Source organism: Hyaena hyaena, unplaced genomic scaffold (assembly GCF_003009895.1).
Source record: "Hyaena hyaena isolate Hyena2069 unplaced genomic scaffold, ASM300989v1 scaffold_717, whole genome shotgun sequence".
Classification (NCBI taxonomy): domain Eukaryota; kingdom Metazoa; phylum Chordata; class Mammalia; order Carnivora; family Hyaenidae; genus Hyaena; species Hyaena hyaena.
In genome coordinates, this window is record NW_024081353.1 from 424,621 (window position 1) to 432,982 (window position 8,362).

An 8,362-nucleotide genomic window follows, 5' to 3' on the forward strand; every position below is an offset into this window, starting at 1 on the left:
AACAGGCTCCAGGCTCTGAGCCGGCAGCCAGCACAGAGCCCGACGCGGGGCCCGAACCCACGAACCGTGAGATCATGACCCAAGCGAAAGTCGGACGCCTAACCGACTAAGCCACCCAGGCGCCCCTGTATCTAGTTTTTAACAGTCCCTGAATTTTCTTCTCCTTTTCCCTTATCAGCACCCTAGACACACTTGAGCACTTTTCAGTTTCTCAAAGGAACAGGACTTCTCCTAATGGAAGGGCAGTTATCTTACCTTATTTCCTTGAGTAGAATGATACTCTGATTGATCAGATTGATTACTGGTCACTCTTTATAATAACTCAAATCTCATTACTTTTCTCTCATTTTTTAGTAATTTGCTTACCCTATCATCCAATCCCTCAGCAATTTCTGACTCAAGAGTATATCCCAAATGTGTTCACTTCTCACTCTTCTTAATACTATTGACTAATCAACAGGTTCATTCCTCCTATGGTCTGCTTAGTAATCTTGCTGTTTTGATTGTTCTTTGTAACAAGTAGAATTGTACCTCCTTTATAATCAGGTTGTTGTTTGTGTTACACAAAATCTGGTTATATTATTTTACTTCTTGAATCATAACAGTGGTTCTCCCCTGGATTTATAGTAATATTCAACCTATCACTGACCTAGCCATACATCATCCAGCCATCATTCAAACTCAGGACAGATATACATCTGTTTCTGACTACCAGTAACACTCTTCCTTCATATTGTTCCATAGCTCTTTTGTCCTGTAATTAGGACTGCTGGTCACGTGTCACTTCCTCAAAGAATTTACCAGATGGCACTATATAAAATACTATCCTCCCACTAATAATCAGACAAGCTTTATTTTAGTTTGTTTTATTTTATTCATGCAATAAGGCACAGTCACTAATTTTACTATGTATTTGTCTTTTTCTTATCATCTGTCTTTCCCTAATGGGCCCTTATTTGACAGAGACTTTCTCTGTTTTGTCACCCCTGTTTCTTGCCATTTTGAATACATTAAAAAATATTTATCGCCAGGAACACCTGGGTGGCTCAATTGATTAAGCATACAACTTAGGCTTAGTTCATGATCTCATGGTTCGAAATCTCGAGTTCTGCATTGGGCTCTGTGCTGACAGCTCAGAGGATGAAGCCTGCTTCATATTCTGTGTGTGTGTATCTCTCTCTCTGCCTCTCCCCCACTCACACTCTGTCTCTTTCTCTCTCTCTAAAGAACAAATAAACATTAAAAAAATTTTATTAGGTTTCTTGCAAAATACAGGCCATCAGTAAATATTTTTGAAAAAGAATGAATCCTGAATACTTATAATATTTCTACATTTACCCTAAGCAAATAAAAAAAATAAAGAAAAACATAATCATGAAATTCCTTTTATTGATAATAAGGCTAATATAATCAAGATTTATAATAAATTTTAAAGAAGAAAAACAAAAAATATGCAGAAACTTTCCACTCTGCCCAGTAGCAGTATGATTCAATTCAAGGGTTTTTTTTTCTTCTTAATTAGCCTGTCAAGTCATTAGTCATTAGAGAACTGTAAAATGAACAATGCTTTAGAAAAACCAGAGATTATTATAATATGGAGAAATTTAAAACTATTTATCAAATTAAACTTAGAATATCAGACTAAGAATAATTGAATAAAATTAAGCAGTGATCCTATTCATGATGTCTACATTGATTGTAATAAAACTGATTTTAAAAACTAAATACTTAACACATATATGACAATAAGCAATATAAATTAGAAAATAATAACTAAAACTTAGCTACTTTCAATTCTTATACAAAAAGCTAACAACATACATTGGAAAGCTTTTGTCAAATAAATCACATACTCTTTATGTTCATACAATTAATACAATGTAATGAATTTTCAGAATCTTAGATTTAATTATATGCTTTTACAAGGTAATTTTTTCAATGATTTTTTTTACCTATGGGGTAAATAAATAACAAGGTATTCTTGCTACTACAATGCCTCAATGATTTTCTTTTTTAGTAAGTATATATCAGCTTCATTTGTTCATAAATTTCAAAGTTGTATGTAAATCAAATATGTTCATATGCTATAATGTTTTATTTGATTCCATAAAAATTTTAGTTGCCTTTCCAACTATACATGTTGGTACAAAATATAAAAATCACATAGGCATTGTAAAATTTAAATACCCTTTGGCTTTCTGAAAATGCAGTGCTTCACGAATCTCTTTAGGCAAGAGAGAAATGTAAAATTATAACATGTGATGTGTGTACCAAAGTGTTATATTTTTGTATTAAAATCACTATGTAGATAATTTTATATTATTTGGATTACTAGCATATATCACATTTATTTTTATTTAGTATTATTATTTTATATTTTTACATATTACATGTTTAGATTACATTTTGTGATATAAAAAATGCATAATATGAAGATGTGACAATGTTCATTTATTCCTCTTGTTAACTACATACTATGTATCTTCTACTATACATAGGGTGTTAGTAGATAGAAGAGTTAAATACCTTTCAAGTTTTTGTTGTTGACACCAACCTTTAAGGGTAAAACATTTGGAAAAAAATGTTAGTATAAATATCAATATATTATTAAAAGTAAAAATATTTTCAAAAAATGTAAGAGAATTAGAATATAGGGAAAAGTGTGTTTGGTTAATATATCATCTGCTTTTGAGAAAGAGGGGAGTAAAAGACTATAAGGATTATATTTAGTACAAATACTGATTATCCTTTGGTTTAACATGTAGGCTGAAATTCCAGTAACTTTATATTACTCTTTGAGATCACTTCAGAAGAACACTTGATTTGCCAAAACTGCCATCCTTAGTAAGAAAATCATTAGTACCTCTGTCCTCTCTATTCTCATAGTATAAAAATCTAACAAGAAAATGAAGAAATCTCATTCAGTCAGTTGATGAAGGATATTTCAACTTAATGCCCAACCTATATAAAATCAATACAAGAATAATTGAGATCATTTTCATTTTTATGTATTGTAAAGATTAAATTTAACATTAACTAATTAACAGATTAAATCAAATAGTGTGTAAAAAATAAAAATAGAAATTGACCAAGAAACATTTATTTTGGTATTTGCAGATCGTTTAACATTAGAAATATCAATTTATATAGTTATTTTAAGGATGACAGAAGAAAAACTTTAGGATAAGCAGTGTATTCAGATAAAAGCACTTAATAAAATGCAATACACATGATTTAAAGATTTGGTCCTACTTTAAGAAATAAAGGACATCCCTGCTTGAAAATAGAAAGGGATGGGCAATAATAAATAATAATACTGTTAGTTATTGATTTTGTGATACACAGTTGATAGGTGTTAAGAGTGCTCTAACAAACTTTTCCTCACTCTAAACAGGCATTTGAGGGAGGGGTAAGAGAACAGACAGAACTGAGGACAGCGTAATGACCATCTAGTTGCCATTACCTACATCTCTTCCAACAAGACAAATGCCTAGTCCATGGGAGTATCTTATCATAGGACAAAGTAGGGAGGGATTATTGGAAAGACGGTATTATATACCTCTCTAAAACCAAAACCTAATAAATAAGTTTATTTTCCTTGCTTCACATTCTTCCTGAAAATACTGTTTAATTTTTAAAATCCTGTGGGTGTGCTTAGAAAACTTTAATGAAATAGTATTTTCTATAGTTATGTACACACTGTTTTAGTAATCTAATATTTTTATTACATTATTTTAATATTTTTGTTGTTACATGTATATATTTACAGTTTTTGAACTAAATACAGTTCCATCATGGGGACATGTTATAAGTGACTTAAAAATTCCTGTATGTATAGCGCTTCTGGGTTTGCTTTTGTTTGTTTGTTTGCTTTGGTTGCCTATTTTTTAAAATTCCAGCATAGTTAAAATAGAATTTTATATTAGTTTCTATACATTACTTAGTGCTTATCATGGTAAGTGCACTTTTCAGTTCCCATCACCCTATTTCATCCATGCCACCATCCACCTCCTCTCTAATATCCATCAGTTTGTTCACTACAGTTAAGAGTCTATATTTTTGGTTTGCATCTTATATTCTTTGTTCATTTGTTTTGTTTAATTAAGTATATGAGTGAGATTATATTGTATTTGTCTTTCTCTGTCTGACTTTTTTTCCTTGCCATATACTCTTTGGGTCTTTCCATGTTGTTGCAACTGACAAGATCTCATTACTTTTTGTGGCTGAGTAACATCCCATGGCGTGTGTGTATGTGTGTACATATTTATCAGTCATCTATCCATGGATCCTTGGAATGCTTCAGTAATTTGGCTGTTGTAAATAATGCTGCAATAAACAGAGGTGCATATATCTTTTAGAATAGGTGTTTTTGTATTATTTGGATAAATACTCAGCAGTGGAATTAATTACTGGATCATATGGTAGTTCTATTTTTAACTTTTTTTGAGGAACCTACATGCTGTTTTCCACAGTGGCTGCACCAATTTGCATTTCCATCAAAAGTGGAGAATGAGGTTTCTTTTTTCCCACCACATCTTTGCCAATATTTGTCTTTTCTTGTGTTTTTTATTTTAACCATTCTGTGGGATGTGAGGTGACACCTTAGTGTGCTTTTAATTTGGATTTCCAGGATGATGAATGGTTGAGCACCTATTCATATATCCATCATCTGTCCTCTTTGGAGAAATGTCTTTCCGTGTCTTCTGCCCATTTTAACTGGGTTATTTGTTTTGTTTTGTTTTTTGGTGTTGAGGTGAATCAGTTCTTTATATATTTTGTATACTAACCTTTTCTCAGATATGTCCTTTGCAAACAGTCAGCAGATAATCTTTGTATTTTGTTGGTTGTTTCCTTTGCTGTGCAAAAGCTTTTTATTTCGATGTAGTTCCAATAGTTTATTTTTGCTTTTGGTTCCCTTGCCTCAGGAGACATATCCAGAAAGAGGTTGCTATGGCTAGTGTGAAAGTAGAAGTTGCTACTGCCTGTGTTCTCCTCTAGGATTTTTATGGTTTCAGGTCTAACAGTTAAGTATTTAATCCATTTCTAGTTTACTTTTATGCATGGCAGAAGAAACGGGTCCAGTTTTATTCTTTAGCATGTAGCTTTCCAATGTTCCCTGCACTATTTGTTGAAGAGGATTTTTCCCATTTCATATTTTGCCTTTTTTGTTGAAGATTAATTGGCCATATAATTGTGGGGTTTTGCCCTCGGTTTTTCTGTCCTGTTCCATTGATGTGTGTGTCACATGTGTTTGTTTGTTTGTTTTAGATATTTTTTTATTTTTAAAAATTTATTTCTCAGAGAGAGAGAGACAGAGAGAGAGAGACAGTGTGAGCAGGGGAGGATGAATGGAGAGGGAGATACAGAATCTGAAACAGGCTCCAAGCTCTGAGCTAGCTGTCAGCACAGAGCCTGATGCGGGGCTCGAACCCACGAACCGTGAGATCATGAGCTGAGCCGAAGTCGGATGCCTAACTTTCTGTCCTGTTCCATTGACATGTGTGTCTATTTCTGTGCCAATACTAGACAGTTTTGATTTTTATAGTTTTGTAGTATATCTTGAAATCTGTCATATATTGTGATACATCCAGTCCGTTTCTTTTTTAAGATTGCTTTGGCTATTCAGGTTCTTTTGTGGTTCCATACACATTTTTTTTTTGTTTTTTGAAATTGGTCTGAAATATTTATTTATTTTTTTTTAATTTTATTTTATTTTTTTTTACAAATAGTTTATTGTCAAATTAGTTTCTACATAACACTCAGTGCTCATCCCCAAAGTGCCCTCCTTCATGCCCATCCCCCCCTCCCCCCCACATCCATCAGTCCTCAGTTTTTGTCAGCATTCAAGAGTCTCTCATGGTTTGCCTCTCTCCCTTTCCCCCACCATTTCCGCCCTTCTTCTCCCCCTTGGTCCTCCGTCAAGTTCCTCCTAATCCTCCTATACGTGCAAACATATGGTATTTGTCCTTCTCTGCCTGACTTATTTCGCTCAGCATAACACCCTCAAGGTCCATCCATGTTGCTACACATGGCCAGATTTCATTGTTTCTCATTGCCATGTAGTATTCCATGGTCTAGATAAACCACATCTTCTTGATCCATTCATCTGTTGATGGACACTTAGGCTCTTTCCATGTTTTAGCTATTGTGGAGAGTGCTGCTATGAACATTGGGGTACATGTGCTCCTATGCCTCAGCATTTCTGTATCCCTTGGGTAAATTCCTAGCAGTGCTATTGCTGGGTCATAAGGGAGTTCTATTGTTAGTTTCCTGAGGAACCTCCACACTGTTTTCCAGAGGGGCTGTACCAGTTTACATTCCCACCAACAGTGCAGGAGGGTGCCCGTTTCTCCACATCCTCGCCAGCATCTAGAGTTCTCTGATGTGCTCATTTTAGCCACTCTGACTGGCGTGAGTCCATACACATTTTAAGATTAGTTATTCTAGTTCTGTGAAAATACTGTTGTTTTTTTTTAATTTTTTTTTTAATGTTTTATTTATTTCTAGGAGAGAGAGAGAGAGACAGCGTGAGCAGGGGAGGGTCAGAGACAGAGGAAGTCACAGACTGAAACAGGCTCCAGGCTCTGAGCTGGCAGTCAGCACAGAGCCCGACGCGGGGCTCGAACCCACAAACCACGGGATCATGACCTAAGCGAAAGTCGGACGCTTAACCGACTAAGCCACCCAGGCGCCCCAAAATACTGTTGATATTTTGATAGGGATTGCAGTAAATCTGTAGATTGCTTTGGGCAGTGTAGAAATTTTAAAAATATATTTGTTCTTCCATTCCATGAACATGAAATACCTCTCCACTTGTATCATCTCCAATTTCTTTTATCAGTGTTTTAGAGTTTTCACAGTACAAAACTTTCACCTCTTTGGTTAAGTTAATTTCTATGTATTTTATTATTTTGGTACAATTTTAAATGGAATTGTTTTCTTAATTTCTCTCTTTTTAATTGCAATTTGAGACTACATAGAGATACATTTGTATATTGACAATTGCAACTTTTCATCATGTATTCAAACATTTTTCCATATCTTCAAATTTGTGAAAATGTATATTCTTTCTCATTTTCCAACTTGTGTGCGGTTTGGTGCTTTAAGCTTAAATGTTTAACAAATAATTTTGGGAGAAAGTTATTGTAGCTATCCAGATTTGCCTCCAATAATTTTGCAGATGGCACAAGGCTCAGTTTCCAAGAGGATGATAAAGAAGAACATTAAGTGTGCTTTCCAAAGGAGTGCAAAGTGGAGACCACATTTATTCTTTTTCAAATATCTTTAGTTAATGGTGTAAATATTACTTTTAAGATGATGAATTTATTTTGCCTTTTGCCTAGAAGCAAAGCTAGTGAAAATTTAAGTGTAATATAAATACCATTTATTTAATGGACATTCCACCCAGAATAAAAATAACCAAGATAATGTTTATAAATAAAATCCATTAAAAGCAGAATACAGTGGCACTTTTTGAGAAAAAGGTGTGAATATCAAAAAATGAGTGAAACACACAAGATTTTATCTTAAAAAAATAAAACCCTCCTCTTTACCATCCTTCATCTATAACAAGTTTTAACGTTTTCCAAAGTGTACTGTTTGTTTTAGCTATATTGCATTAGTATACATAAAACTTTTGGTGTTGTTAAAAGTTCAGAAATAACAGAAGTAAAATCAATGAATCACCAAAGAAGTAATTAGTAAAAGTTTATTGTCTAAATACCGAAACGACAGTTTGCTAGTTGGGGGCATTCAAACCAAAACAGGGAATGAGGCTCAGGAGTATATTGTTATAAAGCAGCTTATCTAGTGAGAAAGGAGTGACTGTTTAATCTTTGCAGTGATTGATTATAATATTAGAATTCACTTAAATGACAGGGACTTAATGTTTATCTCATACTAATCTTGGGAAAAGGTTTGATGTGCTTGTGATTTCTTCAAAGGACGGAAATGACACAGGTGAAGTTAGTCTGGGAAAATAAACTAAATTAAGCTTTGTTTGTGTGACCTAATTGATTTTGTCTGCCCAGGGAATTTTCCAGGCTGGTCTCCCTTTCTTTTTTTTGTTTTATCAGCATATGTGTGTCTTAGTGGAAAGGCCCACAGTGATACAACAAGTTGTATCCTTAGTTTTCAGAATGATAAAGCACAATTTATTATATTAAGATAATTTGGTATACTTTTTCTACAAAAAAATAATAAATGGCACTCAGACATTATTGAAAAATAAAGCCTCTACTCATTAACTGTGATTTCCAACCTGACAATGTGCTGCATTTTTATTCTATACTTTTTCTTTTCACTTTTTGTTTTACTTTTTCCAAATTAACTGTATTTAATTATATAGATGATGTTTTATTTA